Below are 27987 nucleotides of genomic sequence, written 5' to 3' on the forward strand. Positions count from 1 at the left end.
GTTGTTTAGCTGTTTTTATTGATTTATAAAAGAAACAGTTGATGCATAATATAGTGGAAACTTCGCTTCTGCGTTGAAACAAGTATGAAAGAAACGATATATATATATATATATATTAATCCTTTGTGGGACTAACAATGAACCCTAGCCTTGCAGCTTATGGGTGGAATAAGCTCAAACGATCTGGTCACGAGGTTAATAAATTAGTCGGCTTATGTGTGCCGTCTTGTCCAGAAACAGCTGGTTTTGTTTCCAAAGGCTAAACTAATCAGCGTATCGTGAGTGTTTTTAACCTGGAGTCAACATTTACTCCCTTCAACTTCGTGATGTATTTTTCCCCCTTTCATTTCGAGCAAAAACAAGCTATCTAAACAGATTAAAATAAAAAATCGAGTCAGTAATACGTATCGTTCATTTGATATACTGTTCTTACTTATAGTGATAACAATGCATTGATTCATCAGTTAGGCATTCTCACTCTTAGCGATAGATTTAACCTTACTTCCAGTAATATGTCAGAAAGTTCTGCCACTTTAGAATACTTATGTTAGTTCTGCATCTATTTACTAAGCTCACATGAGAAAATATTCCTCATAATAAATATATGTATAATAAATAATAATTAAAGGATTAAATTACATATATATATATATATATATATATATATATATATATATATTAGATATAACCAGTTCTGTTCATGATTTGAACAATTAACACAGAATAGAGCATTTAGAATACATAGAAATTATTTGTTTATTTTATGTACTATCACCAATTCTCTGACAGAATTATGAAGACGACGAAATTATCTTGCATATTACAAGCTGAAAAGAAAAAAAAAATACAGAAAATATACGATATCACAATTATGTGCACGGGACTTAGAAACAGTATATTTCTCATATTTGCTTATTTAAAAACCCTAGAGTCTAGAAGAAAGCGCAGCGCGCTGTATTTTATCTGTTTAGCGCCGTCTAACGAAAGAACACTGAATGCATGCAATATTCATCGGCACAAAAACTGCGTAAAGTAATTTGTTATTGATGAAGAGAGCGGATAAAATGAAATGCCTCATAACCTGAAGTAAAATATTTCATTCGATGAGATTCTTATTGAACACATAAATCGAATAATATTCGCGCAATCTATCAGTGGAAACAAATAAAACCAGTAGAAACTTTCTTTTCGAATACAAGAAATGTTTGTATTTGGAACAAAGATGTTTAAAGAGCAACTTCGTCAGATTTTGCTGATTCCTCTGAATCAGATTAAAACGCTTTCAGAACTTGAATATAATTTACAGTTGGTACATTATTTATTAGTTGTTCACAGAATAAGAACTTTGAAATAACGATATTTAGCCCATTTCCTGATATACCCTGCTTCCACACTTGTTATTTCCCAGTAATTAAAATTATTTATGTTTCCAGCTAAACATAACATAAACCACTTCCACACTTATTGTTATTGTGTTGTTTCTGGCTGTTTTTCAAGCAAGGTGTTGTGTTTGTATTTTTTCACGTATAATCTTAGATATACTAATAATAAAAGCATTAAATTATGTTAGATAAGAACTCTCATCTCACAGTTGGCGAAGGATACAGTAGGAAATGTTAGAATTAGAATAATTAAATAAAACTACATTGTGACGTTTTATTACGTAATATTTTGATAGAGATTATAATACATTCGAATTTAAAGGTCGAGATAAAGCAAAGAAACTATTTCATAAAATTATTAGATTAAATAAACTCTTTTATTCCGTCGATTTTGACAATTTTATTAATTCTCATACCTCGAGTATCCCTTTCTGCGCATGACACAAAGTTTTACATTCGAAATTTTATTAAATTACATTTTATATATTGTATACCAATAAGTATAGCATGAAATGTTAACTACTAATCTATATTTAAATAGTATGTGAATTTTAAGTTTTTAATTCTACAAGACAATATTTTCAAAAATCCTGAATTTTCCTTGTGTGACACACGTGACGCATTTCCTTTAAATATATTATCTTCCCTATTTTATTCACCACCCCTTGAAAAAATACGAAATTTAACGTAAATTACTAACTATAAAATTGTTATTGCTCATACAAAGTTTTGTTTAGTTTCAGAGCTATGGAATAGAGAATCAGTCCCCTCGTTATTCACTTACCTGTTACATTCTCTCTTTCAAGACGTGCTAATATTTCTCTCTTATGTTTAATTGTATATTATACATATCCAGTAGGAAGTCAGAGTTCCATCTATCAACTGGTGTCTTGTATCCCGTTCTGAATAGATAAGGGTTAATTTCACTTTTAATACAACTTTTGTTCCCATTGGAATCACAACAGCTAGCTTGAGTAAATTTGTAACGATTCTTGTCGTACAGTTAGAAAGGTAGAAAAATTGTAATTGTTAAAAAAAAAAATTGTATGCTTTTTGCATATTATTGGTTTGTTATTTGGTGCATTACTTAATTAAATAAAAATTATTTCGTGCATTACTACAATTAGTATAAAAAATAAGCTCAAGTTTCACCGACAATCGACAGCAAGAAAAAATGTTTGGGTAAGTACTTTTTATTCCTTGTTTTTCATGTTTATTCTTTATTTATTATTATAGAAGTAACTAAAATGTAAAAATGGGGATATTTTGAGGTTAGGTAAGATTAGTAGTAATAATATAATCCAGCGTTTCATGAGACACGCATGCGAACAACTTGTAAAGTGGGTAATGTAATTCGATAGCGTAACATGAGGTGCACATGCTCCGAGTGATTTACAACTTATAATGGCGCGGAGTGTAGTTAAAAACGGTTCAAATGGTAATGAAAAAGCAGTAAAATAATAAACTTTATGTATGTAGAGATGTATACTGTTATGGTCTTAAATCTACTTAGGATAAACAAAAGCAGTTTCATGTTACAGTTCAAATTCATTCTACAAAAAATAAATATTTCCAATTTTTTGGTAGTTACGAAATAGGGTTAAAGTATAAAGTTTATTTGAAAAAAAGTTTGAAATGTATTTAGGAGGATCTAGGGATTACAGAAAGGAAAAATGAGATTTTTGATATGAGAAAACGTATTTTTAGTCTTAACTTAAAAATTGTTTTGCTTGTATTTCTTATAGCAAAGCCACATAGGGCTATCTGCTCAGCCCACCGAGGGAAATCAAACCCCTGATTTTAGCGTTGTAAATCTGGAGACACACCGCTGTACTAGCTGGGGGCAATTGTTTTGCATACGGACATATTCAAAACAAGTACTCAATATATTCGTGGACAAATCTTTATTTTAGTTTATTAAAATTACTTCATTAAAAATATGATTATTTTGTGTGTGAAAGACTTGATGTTAACCGAAGGACTGAAATTTTGTGACGATGCCCACACTATATTAAAAGTTGGAAGCATTAAATCTATAAAGACTTTAAACGAGTTCAAAGAGGTCACATGGTCGGTCAAATTCATGGAGCTCGTGCTGAGAGAATGAAAGGTTTCTGAGAAGTGTTTATTATTATTATTTTGGAAAGATGGACAGTTTCCTTTGAGTTTCTTAATGACCTTGAATATTAGTTATTAAAATAGTGCTACTGTTAATAGCCATAAACTACCAGTTCTACTGAAACCATTTGTAATTGTAGTTTAGTTTACAGTATTTAAACGTTTTTCTGTACTTTCACTGTTCTAGGCGGTAGCCATTGTTCATTAAAATCAGTCATTTGATTTGGTTGTTATTAAACATAAAGCTACAGTGTAGGCTATCTGTGCTGTGCTAACCGTGAGTATCAAAACTTGATTTGTAGAGTCATAAGCTTGCACTGGGGGTGGTGGAAGGTTACACACATGACTCAAGTATTATCATTTGTAAAAGAGAAACTTGAGCTTTTAGTAACTGATAATTTAACGAATTGAGATGTAGTTGTCTGAAGTTAAGCACAAAGCTACGCAACAGGTTCATAAAGCTACACAACAGGTTCTCTCTAGTTTACCACCAGACGTAAAATACGGTTTTTAGTGTTTCACGTTCACAGAAATACCGTTGTATTGGTGAAGGGGAGGGAATACGAAATGAAAGTTACATAGAACGTAAAAAGTATTATTAAAACACACTCGTATAATTCCATTTTTACTTCATGGATGACCATCAGTTTAAAATGTTCATTACTGGTTGGACAATGATGGCTAATCTTGTTTTAGTTAAAAGCAACTTAAATTGCAGAAGTAATATATTCTAATTAATTCAGTATTTAAGCTACAAGCCTGCTTTGATAAGTGACAAATGTGGATTATGAGAGCAGTTATTCTGAAATAATTTACATTAGTGAGAACAAACTAAAGATTACGAATAGTGCTATTGTTGAGTCTCTTGCGCAGAATGCTTGCTTTAGCGTAAAGCTGAACAATGAGCGAATTTCAGCGTTACATGTACATAAACCTACTGCTGATCCACATAGGAAAATTGGGTAGAAATATCTTTACAAATGAAAACTCTTACCACAGAATCCTAGCCCAGCACGGTCAGGTAGTTAGGGCGCTCGATTCGTAATCCGAGAGTCGCGGGTTCGAATTCCCGTCGCACCACAATGCTCGCCCTTTCAGCCATGGGAGCGTTATAATGTTACGGTCAATCTCACTGATCGTTGGTAAAAGAATATCTCAAGAGTTGGCGGTGGGTGATGATGATTAGCTGCCTTCCCCATAGTCCTACATTCCTAAATTCTAGATGGCTTACGCAGATGGCCTTCGTGTAGTTTTGAGCCACATTCAAAAGAAACCAATACCAAATCAAATATTTTGATAAATTTGGTATAACTTTGCCGACAGGATATCGATTTCCTCTATTCTAATACGGCGAAAAAGGCGACCATGGGAGGTCATCAACAACATTCGGAGAGGGATGGGACAGTTAGAAAACAAAACTTCGTACGATGTATCTTGGACCACCTTGTGAGCTCAATATACAACCAGAAGACCACTTTTCTTCAACATCCTGCAAAAAAGCCAATCTCTATCTGAGGGGTCAGATGCGTCGGTGCAAACCCTAGGATTGCCACATAATACTCAGCAGAAACCGCAGAGCCGAACAATGGGCTGTCTGCGCTGTGCCCATCTCGGGTGCAACATCGTTTTAACATCGTACGATTACCACTGGACTGTTAGGGCGTATTACAGTGTATCTATCTATACTGTTATCTGTCTATATATAGATGTATATCTAGACGTATATTTTTATCATTTTGTTCAATTGGAAGACAGAGGGAAGTGTTGTTTGTTATATAACTTTTCCGAAATATTAAACAAAAATTGATTTATAGCTCCCCAAATTTTCACATAAAGTCAAAAGGGCATTGGCATTCACTGCCAATGGGATTTGGCCTTCAGTTTTATAACACACCCACGACAATACGTTTCAGATTGATTTTTGCCTCAAAGGAGACATGCTATTAATGAACAGTTGAAATCACATTCCGAGTACCTTAACCATTAAGCCTCATCATACCCAGAAGTGATGATTATGGACATTGTCTATTTTAAGTCGTATCATTATTTGTTCTTGGGTTGTTATTTTAAAGATGTTTTCAGGCTTTTATTCTAATTGTACAAAAAATGGAGAAAGCATGTAACGAAACGTTGGCTTGAATGAAATACAGTTTTAATCTGGAATCTTGTTGTTTTCAAGAGAAACATAGCAGAGAGACAAAAAGCAGTTTTATGTATTTCAGTTTGTTTATCAGTGTGGAATAGAAGTATTCCGCTGGGACATCGGTAAGTTTTCGGGCTTGCAACGCTAAATTCAGGGGTTCGATTACCCTCCCTGGACTCGGCAGATAGCCTCGTGTGGCTTTGCTATAAGAAACACACACACACACACACACACACACACACACACACACACACACACACACACACACACTCTTTACATATATGAACACGTATCTTGTTTACCTGCTTGAAGCTTTATACAAATAAATAAACACATACATTTTGGGTATTACTTTGATATGGCTTATCTCTAACGCTATTATTTTTATATGGCACTTCTCAGAAATAAAAATCGGGTATTTTAATATAACTGTTTATGTTTCTAATATCATCATATAATATACTTCAGAGCAACTTTCTTACGAAGTAGCAAATATATCAAATAGATCAGTAGCAAGATGAATCTAAGTATTATGGGTGTCTGGATGGATAGATGAATATTTAGATGATGGATGGATTGATCGATAGGTTATATATGACTAATGGGTAGACTCAGCATGTCCAGGTGGTCACAGGTTTGAATCCCCGTCACACCAGACATGCTTACCCTTGTAGTCGTCGGGGCGCTATAATCTACGATTAATCCCATTCTTCGTTGGTACAAAAGCAGTCCTAAAGTTAACGATGGGTAGTGATGACTAGCTGTCTTCCCTCTAGTCTTACACTGGTAAATTACGGACGGTTAGCGAAGATAGCCCTCGTGTAGCTTTGCGCGATATTCAAAAACAAACAGGACTAATGGATAAATAAAGGATAGGTGACATATATATGGAAAACAACATGAATGATAGATAGCTGATGGATAATAATATGGATAGATAAGTAAATAAAAGACGGAAAGCAAAATGGATTGATAAAGAGACAACATGGTTCTTCTATCGCATATATTAAATAATCACTCTTTTGCAAAACTAAATCAAACTGGCACAAAAATCGACAGATTAAATAAATATGATTCGTACAATAATTATTTTATTTCAAACGTTATTTCAAGAAAAATATTTGCGTCTCGTAAAAATAAATTTATAATTTGCTTAGCGTGTTATTACTTCACCTGTTTATCGTCCTTACAACAAAGTGAACATGGAACTTGAAGCATTTGAAATATCGGATATTATGTTTATAGTTATTGTATATGTAATTATAAAATATTGTCATTCAACTGAAATTGCTCGAACTTTACATAAATATTCTTATTAAAATCGATGTTCAATGATATTTAGTTATTTTCATATTGGCATCAGTAATCAATAATGCAAATAATGACGTCATAATAAGGACTGAATGGAAAGATCAACCTTACTATAAATTGGTTTACGTAAAGATAAAAACCAACGTTGAATGTATATAATGGAAATTGAATTGGGAAAAGGAATGGCCATTATCCTAAGATTTATCCATTTTATCTTTTCAGTGGTCTGGCAGTATTATTCTCAGCTGACATTAAGGATCTTGTATACTTTACAGGTTATTAAAGAAATTGCAAACAGAAGTGGACTTATAAAGAAAAACACTCGTATTGGTCTGAATCTCCTATCTCAAGTTCACTATTTTAAAGAGTTTATTGGTATTGAAGAAAACCAACTTTAGCAAAAAACTGACATTTAAGAACGAAATTGGGAAATAATGATATCGATTATTGTGATGTGTTTCAACATGATAAAAATGTTGCACCAGCTTTTTCCACACCATCATGATAAAACTAAATAATACCGCTATAACGTCAAGGTAGTTGACTTTACACTGTGATAAAACTTTTTATAACCACGTGTGGAATAACAACGGGAGAGATTCTCAGGCTTGCGTGTTTTCTTACAGCAAAGCCACATCTGGCTGTCTGCCGAGTCCTCAGGGCGATTATGCCGTAAAAATAATTGATAATGAAGTTGTAATAGCGTATGTCACTGTTCGTATTATATGCTCCCCCCCCCCTCAGTATGTCTGCGGACTTATACCGTTAGAAACTGGGTTTCAATATCTGCGGTGGGCAGATCACAGCTCATTGCGCAAAGCTACATGAGAGATATCTGCGTTAGCCTTACCTAATCAAGCAGTGGAAAAATAGATGTAAGGCACCTAGTCATCACCACCCACCGCCAACTGTTGGAATACTCTTTTTACCAAAGAATTATGCGATTGACCGTGACATTATAACGCCCCCACGGCTCAAAGGGCGAGTACGTTTGGTTTGGTGTGAGGGGGATTCAAATCGGCAACCCTTAGATTACGAGTCTAGTGCCATAAGCACCTTGCTATGCCAAAATTGAATGAAAAAGTAAGATTCAATAATGTATAAAGTAAACATATTTTCAAAGCATTAATTCGATTTTTGCTTCATTGTCAAATCTGTCTTTGAAAATACTGTTGTAATTATTATTAGACTATAGAGAAACTCTCGATTGTGAATAATGTTGAGAGAACAAAGTGAAACGGTAAATAAATTAATCTGGAAACCAAGCTCTGGAAGGAAGCTACAAGTTCTATCGTGTACAAAACGAGAACAAGCTAAGCTGAAGAATGAAAATTGGACGTATTAAAACGGTTAGATTGTATTAGAGTGCGATATTTTGAGGAATTAAAATTGTCAGTTTACAGACTCTCTGGTCTTGGATTATTAACCAGGAATGATACAGCCATAAAGGAACATCCGCCATCACAAGAGTTTTATCCGGTCCTTTGAGTTGAATATTGTGGCCACAATTAACACACAAATATCATCATGTAATATGTTTGTTTACCTGCTGATGTTTTACTTATGTATGTTTACTATATGGTATGATAATTATTTTACAGTGCCAGCTTAATAGTTGGATTTAGGGTTAACGAAAACCTTCAGAGTTGGCTGGAGCTCGTGAAATAATAATGGGATTACAAGCGAAAATATAATTAACGGTGAGAGTCCCCAACTACTGAATCGATGCACTCTGGTCGTTAAGTTTTTCTTTTATTATTCTTTCTAATATATGTAGTTTGCTTACTTTGATCAAAATCTAATGACAATCAACAGCACATTTAGTTAATACGTTACGGAACGTATTAAAACTTTTCTACACAAAGTCACTTGGGTATTAAACTTAAAAATTCTATATTCGCAAAACGTGAAGCATGTTTATCGTTTTCTGATAATTAAGTTAGTACTAACCAGTAGCAAAGATATAAGCCTCTTACAAAACAGCCGGTGTTGTAGAGCTTTACTTAACTCGTACAAGTAGATCCCTTGTGATACCACTTGGAAGCTGACAGTGCGTTCGATATGGCATAAGATGTGCATTCACCATATCCACAGGTTTCATTATATTAAATAGCTGAATATTGCATGTATTCTATAACACTTTCTCGACTACATCGTAACTAGTAGACTTAGTATATTAATAATACATCGTATGAACTGTACTACATCTGTTGGACTATGCCATGAGTACTGAGCTGTAGTACACATGATGAATTGTAGTATTAATACTAGACTACTACATGTGATGGACTATATTACAGGTAATATGCTATATTACAAGTACTGGAATGCAGTAGATATAATAAACTATAATATACGTACATAGTGTTGTAATACATGTGATTGACTATATTACAGTTACTGGGCTGCAGCAAGTGATGAACTGTAGTACAAGTACTGAACTGAAGTAGATATCCTTTTTTCATGTCTAATTCAATCCGATCCTTCCAACACTTTCTGGTCTTAACTATTTTCTCCTCCCAGCTCCCGGCAGCTCCAATGCTTTGCTTATTATTTGTTCTTTTTTCCTCTTCTCTGACAGAATCACTTCAGGTTCGCTTATCTTGCTTTTATCTTGATTTGACAAACGACTGCCACTTCTTTACCTCTTCTCTTTCAGCAATACTCCCAACAGCCGTTTCAGCATTCTCATTTCTGCTCACAAACAGTCTTTCTTCTTCAGGGTCTAGGTTTATGCTTCACAGAGAAGCAACAGTCCAGTCACTGTCTTATACACTCTGGTTTTCAGTGCCTTTTGGTAACCTTTTGTCACAGTTGAATGTGGCTAATTCCTTCATTTCACCTAATCTGTCTGGATTATGTATCTTGGCGCTTTCTCACTTTATCCTTCAATTTGAATTCTACTTCTACAATACCTTAAGTCTTCTATCTACTTCAGCGGCATCCACTTTTACATCTGTATCTTGACTTTCTACTCATCATGATTTGCGTTTTTCACAATCACTTTCGAACCTTTTCTACTGACCCAGCAAGGCCATGTGGTACTCGACTCCTAATCCGAGAGTCGCTGATTCGAATCCCAGTCACACAAAACATGCTCGCTTTCAGCCGTGGAGGCGTTATAATGTTACGATTAATCCCCTTATTCGTTTGTAAAAGGGGTAGCCCAAGAGTTAGCGGTGGGTGGTGATGACTGGCTACATTCCCTCTAGTCTTACACTGCTAAATTAGGGACGTTTAGTGCAGATGGCCCTTGTGTAGCTTTGCACGAAATACAAAAACAACCCTTTTTTATCACACTTTGACTTGCAATTGTAGCATCTTCTTACTTTTAACTATCAGGACAATGTTTACAATGAATAACAGCTCTCACGTAGGTTCTTTGCGGCAGTCCTCATTCAAGAAATCGATGACAATGACGAACAAATGGTTGACCCTAGATGGAGCCCAACGTTTACTCCAACCTTCTCCGCTTCTTCTTATAACGTCTACATGATTTTTGTCGAATTTTCATAAGTGGTTCTTACTAGTATGATTAGCTTTTCTGGCAGTTCTTTTTTTGGAGACATCACTATATTAATTCTTGTGGGAACCTGTCGTATAGTTTTTTCACATCTACCAATGCATGATATAGCATCTTATTTCCTTCAAGACAGAATGAAGATTACATCTATTTTTTTTTTCTCTCCCACACCGACACCCAACCTGTACTTCATCGACATCTACGAATTTCCTTATTCCCTCTTGTACGCTTTCTTCCACTTTCAACAGGTTATTCATCAGTTTTATTCTTCTGTAATTTCCACACTTAAGGACATCTGATTTTTGCTTGTAGATTGGTATTAATAGGCTCTATCTTCATCTGCGAGTATTTTTTCCCTCTAAATGTTCTTCAAGATTTACATACTCAACTCTACGTTATTCTAGTGCAGAGGACGGCAACCTGTGGCACTTTAAGGAGATTTGTGCAACTCTCGGGTTATTTGTTGTATCCACCAAGAGGAATAGAACCCCAGATTTTAGCGTGGTAAGTCCGAAAACTTACTGTTGTACCACCTGGGGACATTTTCTTAAGATTAGACCGTCAGGGTAATTTGTGCATCTCAAAAGGTTTTGGCCTTAGACAAAAAAAAAAAAAAAAGGCTCTTCTTCTTTTGAAGAGTTGCCAAACCCTGTTTTAGTACCTTTTGTCATGTCTATGACAGTACTTGATGGACATTGTCTTACCGATTTTCATTTTACTAATAGCTTCTTTGACCTCTATTCTACTGACGTCAAGTATTGCTCCAACTATTGGTGGTGCCTCCTTCAATTCCTCTGCATCATTTTTGGTGTTAAGTAATTCCTCATAGTATTGTTTCCATCTTTGTTTTACTACCATTCGGAAGCTCCTCTCCTTTGTCTTTAATTTTGGTCATTGCAATGTTTCTCTTTGCCATTTCCCTTTGCTTGGCTATTATGTAAACCTTCATTTCTCTTCATAATGTTTCCATGTTGACATACTAATTTTTAATTGCCTCGTTTTTCGCCATTGCAACCATTCTTTTCACCTCTTTTTATGATAACCATTCTTAAATAGTCGTCCTTCCTTATCTGCTATTATTTTAAGGCTTACCTCTTTTCTTTGATGGTTTGCTCTAATATTCTCTCTCCACCACCATACTTCCTTATGTTCAGGTCTGCGTCCTTCTTTTGCTGCAAATTGCGTCCAGAATAAGATTTCTTCAGTTTTTTTCACTTACTCTCTACATTTTGGACAGTTTTTTGGGCCACCAGCATCTTCACCTTTTAATTTTTTTCAATCTCTTACTGTTTTCCTCTTATTTTCCTTCTCCGTTAGTGTGCCGCTACTTCTACCAGTTTCTTTACGTTCAATAACTTTATTTTGTCCCTTCTTTGGACTAGAATGTAGTGAATCTGCATCTTGTTCTGGACACTCTTGCGCATCATAAGAAACTTCTTTCTCCTTTAGAATCCGGTTTGCGTCAGGAACAAATCCGTACTCTCTGCTATTTCTAGTCGTCTCTTTTCTTCTACGTTTCTTATGCCATAGCCTTTCCCCCGTGTGACTCTTCAAACTTGTCCACTTTTCTCCAAAATTAACATCTCACTATCTTCTATCCAGATAATCAGATCTTTTAGTTTTTCTTCAAATCATGCTGTCTGTGAAGCCTAATCCAAACCTATATTTAGCAGCCCTTCCTCAGTTATCACCTTCAGGCGCACGAGTCGGTCTTTCTACTTGGACCACTTATATTTTTGAATTTAATGTAATTACAACTCAGTTCCTTTCTTTGGACCATTCTGAGTAGAAAGGACAGTTTGTAACCCGTGGTCATTTCTTTCGTACTGTTGTGAATCGCTCTTAATCTAGACTTTTGCAAAAGATACAGATTATTGTCTTATGAAATTTACAGATTTAAGAATTAGAAATAAAATCGTGATGGGATGGATGTCTTCTCTATACAAAGTGAATATGTGTATACATAAACACTTACCCATCAAGTATTTAGCTATTATAATGTGTATATATAATGTTTTATGACGTTATATACTCCTAATAAGAATATTACATTAAATTATCTTTTATTGATTACTGGACGGCAAAACCCCTTCTACATGTCGTATTATGTAATTTGGAATAATTCGGAAAGTATACCCTTGTTTTAGTAATCCGTAACTTGTTTATTTGTTTGTTTTGAATTTTGCTTAAAGCTACGCAAGGGCTATCTGCGCTAAACGTCCATAATTTAGTAACGTAAGACTAGAGGGAGAGTAGCTAGTCATCACAAATCGCCGCCAACTCTTGAGCTACTTTTTATCAAAGAATAGTGCGATTGACCGTCACTTTAATACGACCCCACGGCTGAAAGGACGAGTATGTTTGTGACGGGGATTCGAAACAGCGATCTTCCGATTACTAGTCCAGCACTCTAACCATCTGGCCATGCCAAGACCTGTTCCTATCTTACACTGTACATTTTAAACAGATCAGTAGTGTTTAATAAGGAAAATTATACATAAACGTTTCCCACATTTAGGTCTTTAGAATATATTAAAAATAATAGACATTGAAAATAGATAACCGTTTATTCATTTATTATATTAGGTTAAAAATATTTTTACATTGAAACTTTTTGCAGGGTCCCAATTGGCCATTAATATGCAAACATAGGTCCTGAGCTAAAAAAACACCCACCAAAAAACCATAAAGAACTACTGCTTTACATTGATCTCAGACAACGTTGTTTTGACACAGATATCACATGAAGGTGTAGAAATCTGTTTTTAGTATATTGAGGTGCACTTTGTTTGAAGAAAACACAGAATCAATACATAAAAGTTATATCACAAAACATTTCTTATTCAAAGAAGAAATTCTAGCATAACGTAACTAACTGTAGTTCTAGAGGAATTCAGAAAACTACACAACACTGAAGTAATAACACATGAGTTTCAATCACAACCAAAGATTAGATAACAGTCTTGTAGTTTTTGTCCTTCCTATGTTTCACGGTCGAGGATGACCTGGTGGTTGAGATGTCAGGCTGTAGATCGATTAGTCCAGATTTTGAGACGTGATCCCGCTAAATACGCTCTGCCGTTTCAACTTTGACAGTTTTGTTAACTGGTTTAAAGAGACAGATAATTTATCCTGATGAGTAGTTCAAAATTAGGGACTACTAATCTAAATGTCAAGGGTCATTGACCAGGCCGCTTAGTCTGTAATTACTTACGGTAAATCCCCGAAGGAATCACATTCACAATTTCAACAGATACTAAAACAAAATGAACATAAGGACTTTCAGAAGTTCGGGTACAGAGTCCAACACAATGTAACCTTTAACCTCTTAAGATACTACGATTATGAAAGGATGAAGGCTTGTAGCCAGCCTCATTTATAGATACTTGTATGATAATGTGGAGTTTTGACCACATATATTGATATTATATTTAGTCACGTATACTGTATGACTCATATAGTGTGAAAGTGGTCATGGGTTGCTTCACACCTGACATTTTGTTAACACGCGTAATAAAATGATTTACGTATTTCGAGTTTGTTCGTGTACCAAATTACGGTTTATTTGGCTTGCGATCTACAGGGTGTTTGGAAAGTCACTGTGCACTTATATATTTATTAACAGACATGTTTCAATATAGAATACAGGGGGCCCGGCATGGCCAAGCGCGTTAAGGCGTGCGACTCGTAATCTGAGGGTCGCGGGTTCGCATCCCCGTCGCGCCAAACATGCTCGCCCTCCCAGCCGCGGGGGCGTTATAATGTGACGGTCAATCCCACTGTTCGTTGGTAAAATAGTAGCCCAAGAGTTGGCGGTGGGTGGTGACGACTAGCTGCCTTCCCTCTAGTCTTACACTGCTAAATTAGGGACGGCTAGCACAGATAGACCTCGAGTAGCTTTGTGCGAAATTAAAAAAAACCCACAAGAATACAGAAGGTAAATATGAATGACAATTATAAACAATGTTAAAAGTGACCCCCGTTGGCATCAATACAGGCTTGGATCCTTCTTTTTTTGTTTCTAAACACCGCTATCAGTTGCTGGCTTGAAATAGACTGTATAAATGCTGTTATACAAAATTGCACAGTGACTTTCCGAACACCCTGTATTTACATATTTAAGAATTAATAGTTTACGTACCATGCTCTTGAATTTTCTTCGTTCTATCACTTTCACGTACGTCATTTAAGCTACGCTTCCTTGTAGGCATTGTGTCAGATCGATAAATTCTGGTCTATTTGTAAAAAACACGACACTCATTAAAACAAAGAATAAAACCAGTGCTAAAGAATAAATACCTACAAGGTGTTTATTTCATGATATGAAAAGAATCTGAGCTAAACTATTGTCAAGTAAGGTAAATGTAAAGTTGTAATAAAGGCAAATTCAGTGGAATATGCAGAAATGTGTCTTCACAAAATGATTAAGCATGTGGCTTTGAACTGCGCATGCTCATTTTAGATCTAATGTAGTCGAAAAACACCATAGCAATTGTATATTTTGTAACGTTATTTTAGAAAATTACCTGCTACTTTAAATGTTGTTTGTGCCAAATATTTTACAAACAAACAAAACAAAGTTAAAAGCCATTTGCCATATAATGACAATGAAATTGTGCCATCGTATATTGTTTGTTTTTTGTTTTGTTTTTGGAATTTCGCACAAAGCTACTCGAGGGCTATCTGTGCTAGCCGTCCCTAATTTTGCAGTGTAAGACTAGAGGGAAGGCAGCTAGTCATCACCACCCACCGCCAACTCTTGGGCTACTCTTTTACCAACGAATAGTGGGATTGACCGCCACATTATAACGCCCCCACGGCTGGGAGGGCGAGCATGTTTGGCGCGACGCGAGCGCGAACCCGCGACCCTCGGATTACGAGTCGCACGCCTTATGCGCTAGGCCATGCCAGGCCATCCATCGTATATCACACTCGTTGAATTAAAGTTTTACTAACTAGTGATGTCGAGAAAACGCACTTATAGAGAAATATATATTAACGGCTCGTTTTGGTTAAAAAAATTTTTTACGTAGAGGAGTGAACAACGTTTCGACCTTCTCGGTCATTGTCAGGTTCACAAAGAAAGAGAGAGGTAACTGACAGGAAGCTGACCACATGTTTGAAAGGGGTTGTGTAACAGTGTCGGAATGTAGAGGGCGGGCTTAGATGTTTGAATATATAATTTTATATTATATATTTTATTATTTATTATATTATTTTTTTAATATAGATATAAAGGTGTTCCTTTGTATTGGTTTATTTTGGGCTTAAGTTGTTGAATAAAATTACAAGCACCGATACACAATTTAAAACGGAAATCCACCGAAAAATCGCCCATACTGGACTATACATTACTTGGGACTCAGCACATGAAAGAAAACAAATACTCAACATACTAAGAAACCAAATAAACAGCCATAAAACTATGCTTACCACGTAAAATTAACAACGAATTGGACAAAATAAAACAATACTTCATCAACATCAATAAGTTTCCTCCACAAACCGTATCAAAAAATCGCGAAACCATATACTGCTGCATACCATATATTCCCGACATCAGCAGAAAAATAACCAACATTTGTCAAAAACTAGTAACAAAATATGACATTCCAGTTAATACCAAATTTATTCAAAAACCAGGCACAAAACTGAGGTCTATACTATGTAAAAACTACTGACAAACACCACACCAACATTATTTATAAAATACAATGTGATAACTGCCACGACTTCTATATTGAAGAAACAAGTAAAAAAAATGGAAACCAGATTCAAAGAACATAAAGGCACCTTCACACGTTTTCGAACACTGCGAGTCAAATAAACACAACATAACCATAGAAAACACTCAAATACTAAAGAAACAAACATAAACAAACTCAAAATTAAAGAAGCCTTACTTATACAACAGCTTAAACCCAAAATAAACCAATACAAAGGAACACCTTTATATCTGTATTAAAAATAATATAATAAATAATAATAAATATAAAATTATATATTCAAACATCTAACACCGCTCTCTACATTCCGACCCTCGGTTACACAACCCCTTTCAAACATGAGGTCAGCTTCCGGTCAGTTACCTCTCTTTCTTTGTGAACCTGACGATGGCCGAAGAAGGTCGAAACGTGTTCACTCCTCTACGTAAAAAATTTTCTCAACCCAAACGAGCCGTTTTTACGTATAAGTTTTACTAAGCAAAACACTGGTAAGTCGATACTGAATGCAATCTGGACTTCACGAACAAAGGCCTTTCTAACAATATAAGATTTATACTGTTGGATCGAGAAATTTCGAAGAAAAGTTTCAGAAAAACAGACAAATGTAAGTGTATTATTTATATAGATAGGACATTTGCTTGATAATATTAATGCATCGTTTCGGCGTGTTTGATATCGAAGAGCATAGTCTTATAAACAACTGAATAGCTGCATGTTTATTGTTAGCTAGTATTTTGTTACTTGTAATTGGACCAAGTTCTTTGTATGAAAAGCTACAGGTTTGGTTTCTTTATCATATTATTGTAAACTTTGTAAGTTCTCTGTAATATCGATCAACTCTATAACCGAAGTTCAAGTTAATCACTATCAGGCTCAATTCTGAGACATGTTAAAACATAGAGATGTATTGAACTGAATTTTGCCAAACTCGGATATCAAAATCCCAGTTTTGGGCGTCTTGTACCTGTAGAGTGTTTCAGAGTACAGGTAGCTATATGTAGAGGTATGCGCTTAACAACAACAACAAAAAAAAAACGTATTGCAAAAAATTTTTTCTCAACCCAAACGAGCTGTTTTTACATATAGATTTTAATCGTTCTATTTTAAAAAAACTTTTACGTGTCGTCCCCTCCCACTTGGTACATCAGCGGTGAGTTTGAAGACTTGTAACGCTAAAAACCGAGTTTCGATATCTGTGGTAGTAGCCTTCTGTTCGTTTTCTAGAAATAATTAATCTTTTCAGTTATTCGTTACATTTTCTTCCTTTTTATAAATACCTTTTCATTCACTAGCTTTTAACCTTTTTTTCTGAAAACATCTAAAGATATAACATCTAAGATGGTTAAAATCTTAAAGGTAAGTATAGGTTTGTAATCTTTAAAATACGACGTATTCTTTTTTTCAATCTATCAAATTCATGTTATTAATCTACGTATGTATGTATGGTTTTTATGATCCACATGGTTTTATTGTTTATAATGTCCAACGTATTTCATATTGTTAATCTATAAAACACCACTTATTGAGGCTTTCAAGATAGACGTAGCCACGTTTCACATTGGTAATTGTTCCTGCACTTTCATGTCTTGTAATTTCAAAGAGACAGCTATTAATCAGAAATTTGAATGACTCGGATGCTAAATTTTGTCGCTGTTTAACATATTTATTCTTTGTGTGTTCTTTAATTACAAACATTCAATCTCTATAATATTTAACTCTTCCATTAAAAAAAAAATCTAAGCCTCTGAGTTGGCATAACGTTGATTATCGCTCATATGATTAGTAATTATAATACATGTATATCTGCTCAAGAGTGTAAGTAAAACATGTTCTGTTCTCTCTTTAATATTTTTCTAAATTATTTTTATTACTTTTCGTTTACTGTTTCACATGTATGCATGTGTGTTTTTATTTTGATAATTAGTTTGCATTGTTAGTTTGGCATGTGAGCTAGCCTGAATTTCCTAAGCTTGTCGATCATCGTAAGGTATTGGTTTTACAACCGAAAGCATAGATAACAACGAGGGTACCCGACGAAAATATTTGTATCATAGTATAATGGACGTCTTACTTATATGATACTGGAAAAACTTTTTTATTATGCGATGTGTAACTTCGCGAGATTTTTATCCTGTGTGCATGTAAATTAGCAATAGGGGTCATGATTTTTCCGTCTCGGCTCCATTTCCTGTTACAGAGAACATTTATTTTTCTCTATGCTCAGTGCAGATATGACGTCATGAATGCATTGTCGCCACGGATATTTAAAAATAATCTTTCTACTTACGAAATAGTAGAATTGATCTTCCAAAAAATAACGTTTAGACTAAATAGATAAACCTAGAAACGTCATTACGATTACTTGAAACTCGCCCTGACAAAGAATCTGAAGGTTTTGAACCCGAAACAAACGTTATTTACTTTTAATACGTTATTAGAAACACGTGAACCATCTTGTCACAATTATTTTGCAAGATGTTGAAAATGTGTTTATGTAGAACTTTCGTAAACTACGTACTTAAAGGATTATCGTTCGCTTATCCGATTACCATTGACACTGACCCAGTAATGAAATGTGGTACGTGAAACGTCATTGGATGACCGATTATTCTCTCTTTTTTTTTTTTTTGATTGTCGCTAAGAGTATTGTTAACTTAAATAGTGCTGGTTACTTATCATTAAAAACAAATTGATGTTATTCACGTGTTCTGTAGAACATCTGTTTATCCTGTCCCTTGGTGGGTCAGCGGTAAATTTATAGACTTACAACACTAAATTCCCTGGTTCGATTCCCCAAGGGGTGACACAGCAGATGTAGTCCATTACGCAGCTTTGTGATAAAAAAACAAACAAAATCGAACGTATGTAATTTAGACCCCCCCCTCCATCGTTGAATCAACGGAAAATGTTTCGATTCGTCTTGAGCAAGTTATGGTCTCTTAGTTTGTTTATTTTTTTTCGTTAATTGATCACAACTACGTGTCCCTTTTCTTTACCATATATATCTTCAGCTGATTTGTAATCTATGTTGTTTAAAATAGTTACCATAAAATACTTACTGCCTGTCCAGTATTTTAACACTTTTATTTACCTTTTTTTTTTTTTGTTAAATGTACCCTATTCTAACTCGTGAATAAATGTCCTGTATTGTTGGGTATGATGAATAACGCAGACATTTTATTGAGTATATGACGTCATCGTTCAGCAAAGTGTCAAATCTGTGAATTTTTAGCTAGATGCTATATGAACAGCAACTGTCTTTCTTCACTCGAGAGACTTTTGCCGTTTTTTTTTTTTTTTTATAACCACTTCTTATCGATCTTATCGCCAGCTATAAGGCAAGTATTAGCTTTCCAATAATATTATCCCAGGCTTCGTTTTTCCCATATTGAGCGAGCTTTCAAATTATCAGTCGCAGTGCAGAGGATCTTGGAGAAGCCATACGAGTCAAATGTTAGTTAATAAATACTTTGTACAGTGAAAGTAGAAGTGTATATGCAAAAGAAACAATTTCTGGGTTAACTGAGCGACTGTAACATTGCATACAAACGTGTTTCAAAAATAATAGCAATTGCTTTTTTTTTTCTCGCCCTGAATTGGAAAAAAAAGAAAAATCGAACCAAAGAAACAAATGAAGAATATTTTCAAAGAAAACTCTATAAATACGAACATCACCAACTCTTATATTGTTGCTAATTACAGATTTTATTAATTAAGACAAAATTATTCGGTGAAGGCAAAATTAAATTTATGGTTGTTCTAAAATATGGATGCGAAGCAGGTATTTAGTCTTCATAAACAGTCACCAAGAAGAATAAAATTATTTTTGGTGATAAATTAAACAAGTAGTTGTTAATACCCTATTACAAATATATATGTATATATTACTGCACAACTATATTAGCGTTATTTAGATTTTTACACTTACAACTTAACACTCTATAACTATATTACTGTTAAAAGCCAATTTTGTTTTGCTATACTTTTTAATTTTCAGTAACTATATTAAGACTAGGAATGTCATTAAGATAATGTTATACTATAAAGACAGGGAATGGCTAACACTTATCATTTAAAGCTTTCAACTCAACGACTACAATAAAGATGATAATCTGTTCCTAAGATTAAGTTTCCTCTAATCGTCGTTCTTCTGAACTGGTCAGTTATTAAAAATGATTATAAAGATTGTCTGTTACTTTAATTTTCCTTAAGTTTTTATATCTCATAAAACATTACATTTTACTCACGTAATGGATAATTTCTTTGCTTAGTTTCTGAAATTAATGACGAAGGTAAGATAATTTTCTTTCGCATGATTCACAGAGAAGGGAAAATTAACCATTATCTCTCACGAATTATTTGTGTACACTTTTCTTATTTTGATGATTTCGTAGAAGAAATCAAGGACTTGAAGCCATTGTTTTTTTATTTTAGGCTTGATTGTTTCTGTTAGTAGCTAATACATTCGCTTCTTTCACGAAGGTTTTTAGTTCATTCCGCTTTGTTCGAGTTATCAAGAAATAACTGTTAATTTAATAATGGGTCTATTTAAATAACTGAAAAACAAAACAAAAAAAATAAACGGCGAACAAACTGGTTGATGATATTCAATACTCAGTTAAGTGTTCAGTATGTCAGACCCAAGTGACTTCAATCTATTGGGTGAAAGGCCTCGTCGGTACTGGATACAGTATCCGTAACGTGAGTGACATATTGTTTGTTATACATACTTATTTACTGTCACTCCTAAGCGCTAATAATCACATATCCTCTTTAGGTACCGTATTGGGCTCGATATGGCCAAGTGGTTAAGGTAACGACTCGTAATGTGAGGGTCGCGGGTTCGAATCCACGTCACACCAAACATGCTCGCTTTTTCAGCCGTGGGGGCGTTATAATTTTACGAGCAATCCTACTATTAGTTGGTAAAAGGTTGTCGGTCGGTGATGATGAGTTGCTAGTCTTACATTGCTAAAATAGGGACAACTAGCGCACATAGCCCTTGTGTAGCTTTGCGTGAAATTCAAAAAACAAAAAAACTGGCGCTTTGTTTTTTAGGTGGTGAATTACCAGCATAAAGTGGCAGGTGGATATTAAGCGCGTTAGATGGTTGTGTTATTCGAATGATTTCTTTTATTAAACCATTACAGTGTAGCTAAATATAATTGATTTAATTGTCTTAAGCAAATGTTGGCATTTAATAAAACTAGTCACTCATACTCAGCATCGTAGAAATTGTAATTTTCAAACAACTGATTTTAAGTCGTTAATGAGCAGCTTCTGAGACGTTGTTCACAGTTTCACTACAGTCCGGAATAGGAGTTTATATAGTGTTGACTCAGGAAAACTGTGTACCAGCGGCAACAACGACAAAACTCAACGCGAGGTAATTATTTGAACAATGCATCTCATTTATCAACAAGTACTGGTATTAAAGATTTAGTTACTAACTGTTTGTGGGAAATGATTAATTGCTCTTTATAAAACTTTTTTTCAGGTGACAGACAGGATCCCAGATTTCATTTATTATTATTGTGTTGCATAAAAGGAGAACTTGTGAAAGAAAATTTGGTTGTCTTGCCACTATAACGATGTTAATGACAGTTGCAACCAACAACATCTGATAAATCTGTTGGAAGATTGGGTAAATGTACCAAACATAATAAAAATAATAAATGAATTATAAGACAACCAACTATTACCGAGAACTGAACGGGACTAGGCTGTCGTACTAGGATCAACCGGCTGCCACAAAAACGAGAGAGAGAAAAGAGATAAAAAAAAAAAAAAAAGAACCCATGGTCATCTGGAATTTACGGTCGTGGGTGCGTTATAAGAGTGAAAATTAACTCCTATTCTTTGGTTGTAATTAAGCAAAGAGCTACATAATCGGCTATTTATACTCTGCCTATCACGGGTATCGAAACATGGTTTCAAGCGTCATAAGTCCGCAGACTTACCACTGTGCCACTTGGGGGTAGGGTGCTCCAATTATTCGGTCATACAAACATAAGCGGTAAGTAATGTATACTGACTGCATTTCCTTTAGTCTATCGGCTCTAAAGTAAGAACGGCGAGCACACAAATCTTGAGCAGTTTCTAAGCGGACATAAAACAAAACAATTATCAAAGTGACGTTTTCTAGGTTATTCCAATATTATGAAGACCACTAAACGTACGACTAGTTCTACTGTAGTTGCAGTTGCTTGGTTAAAGATATTTAGGATCATCTAATTTAAACCGGCCTGACATCGCCAGGTGGTGAGAGGCGCTCGACCCGTAATCTGAGGATTGCGAGTTCGAATCTCAGTTACACCAAACATCCTCGTCCTCTTAGCCGTGAAGGTGTTTTAATTTTACGATCAATTCCTCTGTTCGTTGGTAAAAGAGTAGCCCAAGTGTTGGCGTTCTGTTGTGATGGCTAGCTGCCTTCTCTCTAGTCTTAAACTGACAAATTAAGGACGGCTAGCTCAGAGAGCCCTCGTGCAGCTTTGTTCTAACAACTAAACAATAATTAAACATATTAGATAACTAATTACCCATGAGTTCTAACCTGGTGATGGTGATGAAACTTTGCACTTGTTACTATGATAGTTTTCTTCATTACTCGTTCAAGTCGTCTTCAAACTTTATCTGTGAGTATCAGAATTCCGAAGATTCGAGTAAAACAATGGCGACACATTCTGGCAGACGTAACGATATGAGAAAATATCCATGGAAAACAAACATTTCTCTATACATTTAAACTTTGAGACGGCAAATTAATATCTTGTAATACTATGTTGTCATAATTAGTACAGGAAGTTTTTCATTATACATTGTCATCCATAGTTAAGTAATTGTATATGTTGTTTATTTACTGCTGTTAAGCACAGTGCTTTACAACGAGCTATTTGAGTTGTGTCCGGAGGTCGAACCCAGAATTTTACGGTTGTAAACCTTTGAAGTTTACCGTGGAGCTAACAAGTCTGTGTGTGTACAACTACATTACTGATATATAATAACCATAACATTTTCAAACCATTAACCAAAACATATTAACATGATTTTTTTAAAATACGCTGCACATTTACACACATACCCACACATCAGTATCGCAGGTTTAGAGGAGCTTATCCCTTAATGATATACGTGGATAAATTTCGGTAGTTTGTGATACGTCATATAATATAAGAGCCAACAAGCGTTGTTAAAAGCCTTTTCGTAAACGCTGATGATAAACGATTGAAAGTTTCTGTCGATACATGACTGACCAAAGAATTGGTTCTAGTACAGTGAATACTCTGCTAATAAACGTCGACTCTCACTATAGCTGTAAGGTTTCTTCATTTGCTATCGTGTTGTCATTCGAAGTGCCTTAATTGTTAACTGAGTTTCTTAAACACACTAGACGGAGGTATTAAGTCAAAGCAAGGAGCTAAAAACCCTCTCTGTATTCCTGGTCAGTACCGTACCAGTCCAATAAAAGCGCTTTCTGACGAGAAAAGAGAATGAATTGTACTACTGCTTTAAGACGAATGGACTATTAAAACTTTAAAGTTAAACGCACGTGTTTAACATTTTCCGTTTCATCTCAAGATATTTTAGCTTATACATATGCAGTATTCTCTAATCTTTGAAGGAAACCGATACACGTGTTTAAAAGACCTCCGCCTCTTACCTTTTCCTCTGAAAGGCTCCATTTGTTATCTGAAGTGACTAATGGAGCACTTTGAGCATTGGATAATTAACTTGTAAAGTGTTGTTCTCGCGGTTATTGTCAGGCTGTGTAAACTGTATAAAACTTGGCTTATCGTTTGTCAAAAATTGATAGTTTACAGCCGACGATGGTAACCTAAAGGAGCATTGTTGATAACGTAAGAGTTTCGGTATTAGATAAAGACGAGAATATTGCCTAAATGGCACTTTTGTTTGTTCAATTTGATACTAATTAGATTGTATACCTGAATAAAGTAGTAACTATTTACTAGCAGGAAGGCAAAAATAATTTATTTTATTTCCTGCTATACTACTTTGTTTGTTTGTTTAGTACGTTCGCGCAAAAGTACACTACGGATATACAGTCATGTGAAAAAGTTAGGACACCCTATAAAAGCCTGTGTATTTTTGTAACATTTTCTCAACCCAAACGAGCCGTTTTTTACATGTATATTTCTCAACAAGTGGAGGGCTTTCAAAATAAATGCCAAAGTCTGGTCGTCCAAGCAAGTTCACCCTGAGAGCAGACCGCAAAATACTAAGAGGTCTCCAAACATCTTAAAATGTCATCACGGGACGTACAGCAGGTTCTGGCTACTGTTGGTGTGAAAGTGCATGCTTCTACAATCAGAAAGAGACTGCACAAGTTTAACTTGCATGGGAGGTGTGCAAGGAGGAAACCTTTGCTCTCTAAGAGAAACATCAAGGTCAGACTGAAGTTTGGCAGAGAGAATGTACACAGACCACGACTTCTGGAATAATGTTATTTGGACAGATGAGTCCAAAATTGAATTATATGGACACCAGAACAGAGGACATGTTTGACGTAAAACATGTACAGCATTCCAAGAAAAGAACCTCATACCAACTGTGAAGCATGGAGGTGGAAGTGTCATGGTTTGGGGCTGCTTTGCTGGAGCAGGACCTGGACAGCTCACAATCGTAGAATCCACCATGAATTCTACTGTGTATCAGAGGGTGCTTGAGGCTCATGTGAGTCAATCTGTACGAAAATTAAAGCTGAAGCGGAGCTGGACCCTGCAACACGACAATGACCCAAAACATACCAGTAAATCCACCAAGGACTGGCTAAAAACTAAGAAATGGAGAGTCCTGGAATGGCCGAGTCAAAGCCCAGATCTTAATCCCATTGAGATGCTGTGGGGTGACTTGAAATGGGCTGTACATGCAAGAAACCCCTCAAACATCTCACAGCTGAAAGAATTCTGCATAGAGGAGTGGGGCAAACTTTCTTCAGACTGATGTCAGAGACTGGTAGATGGCTACAAGAAGCGTCTCACTGCAGTTATTTCAGCCAAAGGGAGTAACACTAGCTATTAGGGGGTAGGGTGTCCTAACTTTTTACTTAGTTAGAATATGTATTTTTGTAGAATTACATTTACAGAAGATCTTAGTCTTTTTTTTCAGTTTTAATTGTTTAATTATATTCCTATAATCTCTCAGTATTGTTCGAATTGAGATTAAATATCTATATATCCAAAAATGTTTAACAAATACACAGGCTTTCATAGGGTGTCCTAACTTTTTCACATGACTGTATGCACTAGCCGTCCATAATTTTGAACTGATAGACTATGAGAAATGCACTCGCCAACAACTCTAACGTTACTCTGATTGAAGAGAGAAATTTGACAGTCTCCCTTATAACACATCGAAAGTCCCAAATTGGAGAACGCGATTTTTCGGAAACTGGAACGCCAACAGTGTATACTCGTATTCACAGTTCAACACATTAATCGCTAGGACACGCCTAGCTCACTGATTTATTAGCCTTGACATATATTATAAACAAGTTGTATTTGTATATATGATGCATATTTTCAAAAATCAAATATCAAAGGCACGAATAAAACATTTTACACTTGTTTGAAACCGTATTTTGTTTTTTTCAAGTTTTAAACTTTTGGTAAACGTTTCACACCATTTAATTTAGTTTCAAAGAGAGTTTATCATTCATTCCTTATTCACTTGTTAATAAAGTTAATTCACGTGAATTATTTTCCAGTTACATAGATATATACATACATATAAATAGTTTCCTTCTTCCTCAATCTTTATTTACAAATATCTAAATGATGATAGACTTTTTCAAAGCCTTTAAAGCCCAAATAGCAAATTATAGGTACTCAAATATTTCTAATATTATAGAAATTCGAAATTATTTTTTCCTCTGTAACAAACTTTAAGAACAATTGACAGCCGAGGTGCAGTGAAGGGATTACTTAGGACTCACAAAATTAAATTCAAATAACTAGGTATATTCTTATATTTTTAAAAAGCACAGCTTATGCATTATTTCATTCTGTGAAGGTATATTTGTTATATAAGAACAGACCGTAGCAACCTCCACCCCTTCAAAAAAGTGTAACGTTAGTTTTTTTTAAGTATCACTTTAGAAGAGGGTTAGTTGATTAATAGTAATAACGATAATGAAATAAGCCTTAAACCAACTAAAAATAATTTTAAAATGAAGGTACGATGTTTGGAGAGTTTCTTAGTTCTAATCACCAGTAGCACGCCAATACAATAGTTTTTATACAGCTTATTTAAGCTAGATCACATAGTATATAAAAGAGCAACAATTTGATATTGTTAAATACAATGGAATTTGGTATATACGTTATTTGTTACTTTTGTTTCTTTTGACATTTGAAACACACGCATATGCATAAATGGCTAGCTTGTTAAGGCACTCCACTCGTAATCTGAGGGTCGCGGGGTCGAATCCCCAAACATGCTCGCCCTTTTAACCGTGGAGGTATTATAATGTGATAGTCAATCCCACTACTCGTTGGTAAGAGTAGTCCAAAAGTTGGCGGTCGGTGGTGATGACTAGCTGCCTTCCCATTGCTAAATTAGAGACGGCTAGTACAGATACACCATGTGTAGCTTTGCGCGAAGTTCAAACACAAACATGTGCATAATGCTCCCTTCAGCTGCACCGAGGTATGTTTGCAGACTTATACTACCAGAAACCGGTTTTCTATACCTGTGGTGAGCAGGGTGCAGATATCCCTTTGTGTAGCCTTGTGTTTAAATACAAAACAAAAGAAATAAACATATGTATAACATAGTTAAAAAAAAAAAAAAAGCCCCGATGTTTAATATGGTTTAAATTCTCTTCTGCCGTATTAAGGTCCGTAACTTACACTACTATAAATGACAAATCTTTTTTCTACTGTACAAAATTCGTTTCCTAAACTACTCTTTATGTTAATTACGAAGAAAAAACAAGTGAACCCATGGCCAACATTTACATAGCTACTATAATACAAATTAATTTCTATAGCCAAGTTCCGAACGGTAATTAATAGCCTACTTATTTAGATGCTGTAACGTAAACCATTATTAAATTTAAGGCCCGCTTTTGGGAAATCGAGTAAAACTTGTTTTCCAGAAATATCGGTGTTTCCCAAGGGGTTTAGTGAAATATTTTATCTTTGTGCAAATTTCAGGGCCGAGACGATTCGTTTGGAACCATGCATAGTCTAGTAGCTTAGGAGAAGGGGTTTTCGGGAAATATCCAGGTTTCCAAGAGGTAGGATAAAAACAAATAAACAAAACGCGAGCATTTTACTTGTGTTCAGTGACATAAGATTATGAACCATCTTAGTTACCATGACTTAGGTGAATACGGCTTTATCAAAAGTCTATATGACTTGGTTGAATTCTTTGTTTGTTTTTGAATTTTGCACAAAGCTACGCGAGGACTATCTGCGCTAGCCATCCATAATTTAGCAGTGTAAGACCAGAGGGAAGGCAGCTAGTCACCAACACCCACCGCCAACTCTTGGGCTACTCTTTTACTAAGAATAGTGGGATTGAACTTGGCATTATAATGCCCCAAAAGCTGAGAGAAGGAGCGCGTTTGTTGTGATGGGGATTTGAACCAGGCGAATCTCAGAATACGAGTTGAACGCTCTAACCTAGGTGCTGGTCCACTTGAGTGAATATACTCTTATGAAAGGTCTATATAATGTGAGGGAATACATCCTTATTAGAGGTCTATATGAGTTTGTTGAATATACACTTATTAAAGATCTATATGACTTAAATGAGTATACT

At 35.2% G+C, this 27987-nt stretch overlaps 1 long non-coding RNA gene across 1 annotated transcript; it reads left to right on the forward strand.

The window, feature by feature from the left end:
* The first annotated feature begins 2135 nt into the window (after positions 1-2135).
* On the forward strand, positions 2136-21894 carry LOC143253335 (uncharacterized). Its single transcript, XR_013029514.1, has 2 exons — positions 2136-2564; positions 21701-21894. It is a non-coding gene; the product is annotated as an uncharacterized LOC143253335 (long non-coding RNA).
* Positions 21895-27987: the final 6093 nt, after the last annotated feature.

Source organism: Tachypleus tridentatus, chromosome 6 (genome assembly GCF_004210375.1).
Source record: "Tachypleus tridentatus isolate NWPU-2018 chromosome 6, ASM421037v1, whole genome shotgun sequence".
Classification (NCBI taxonomy): Eukaryota; Metazoa; Arthropoda; class Merostomata; order Xiphosura; family Limulidae; genus Tachypleus; species Tachypleus tridentatus.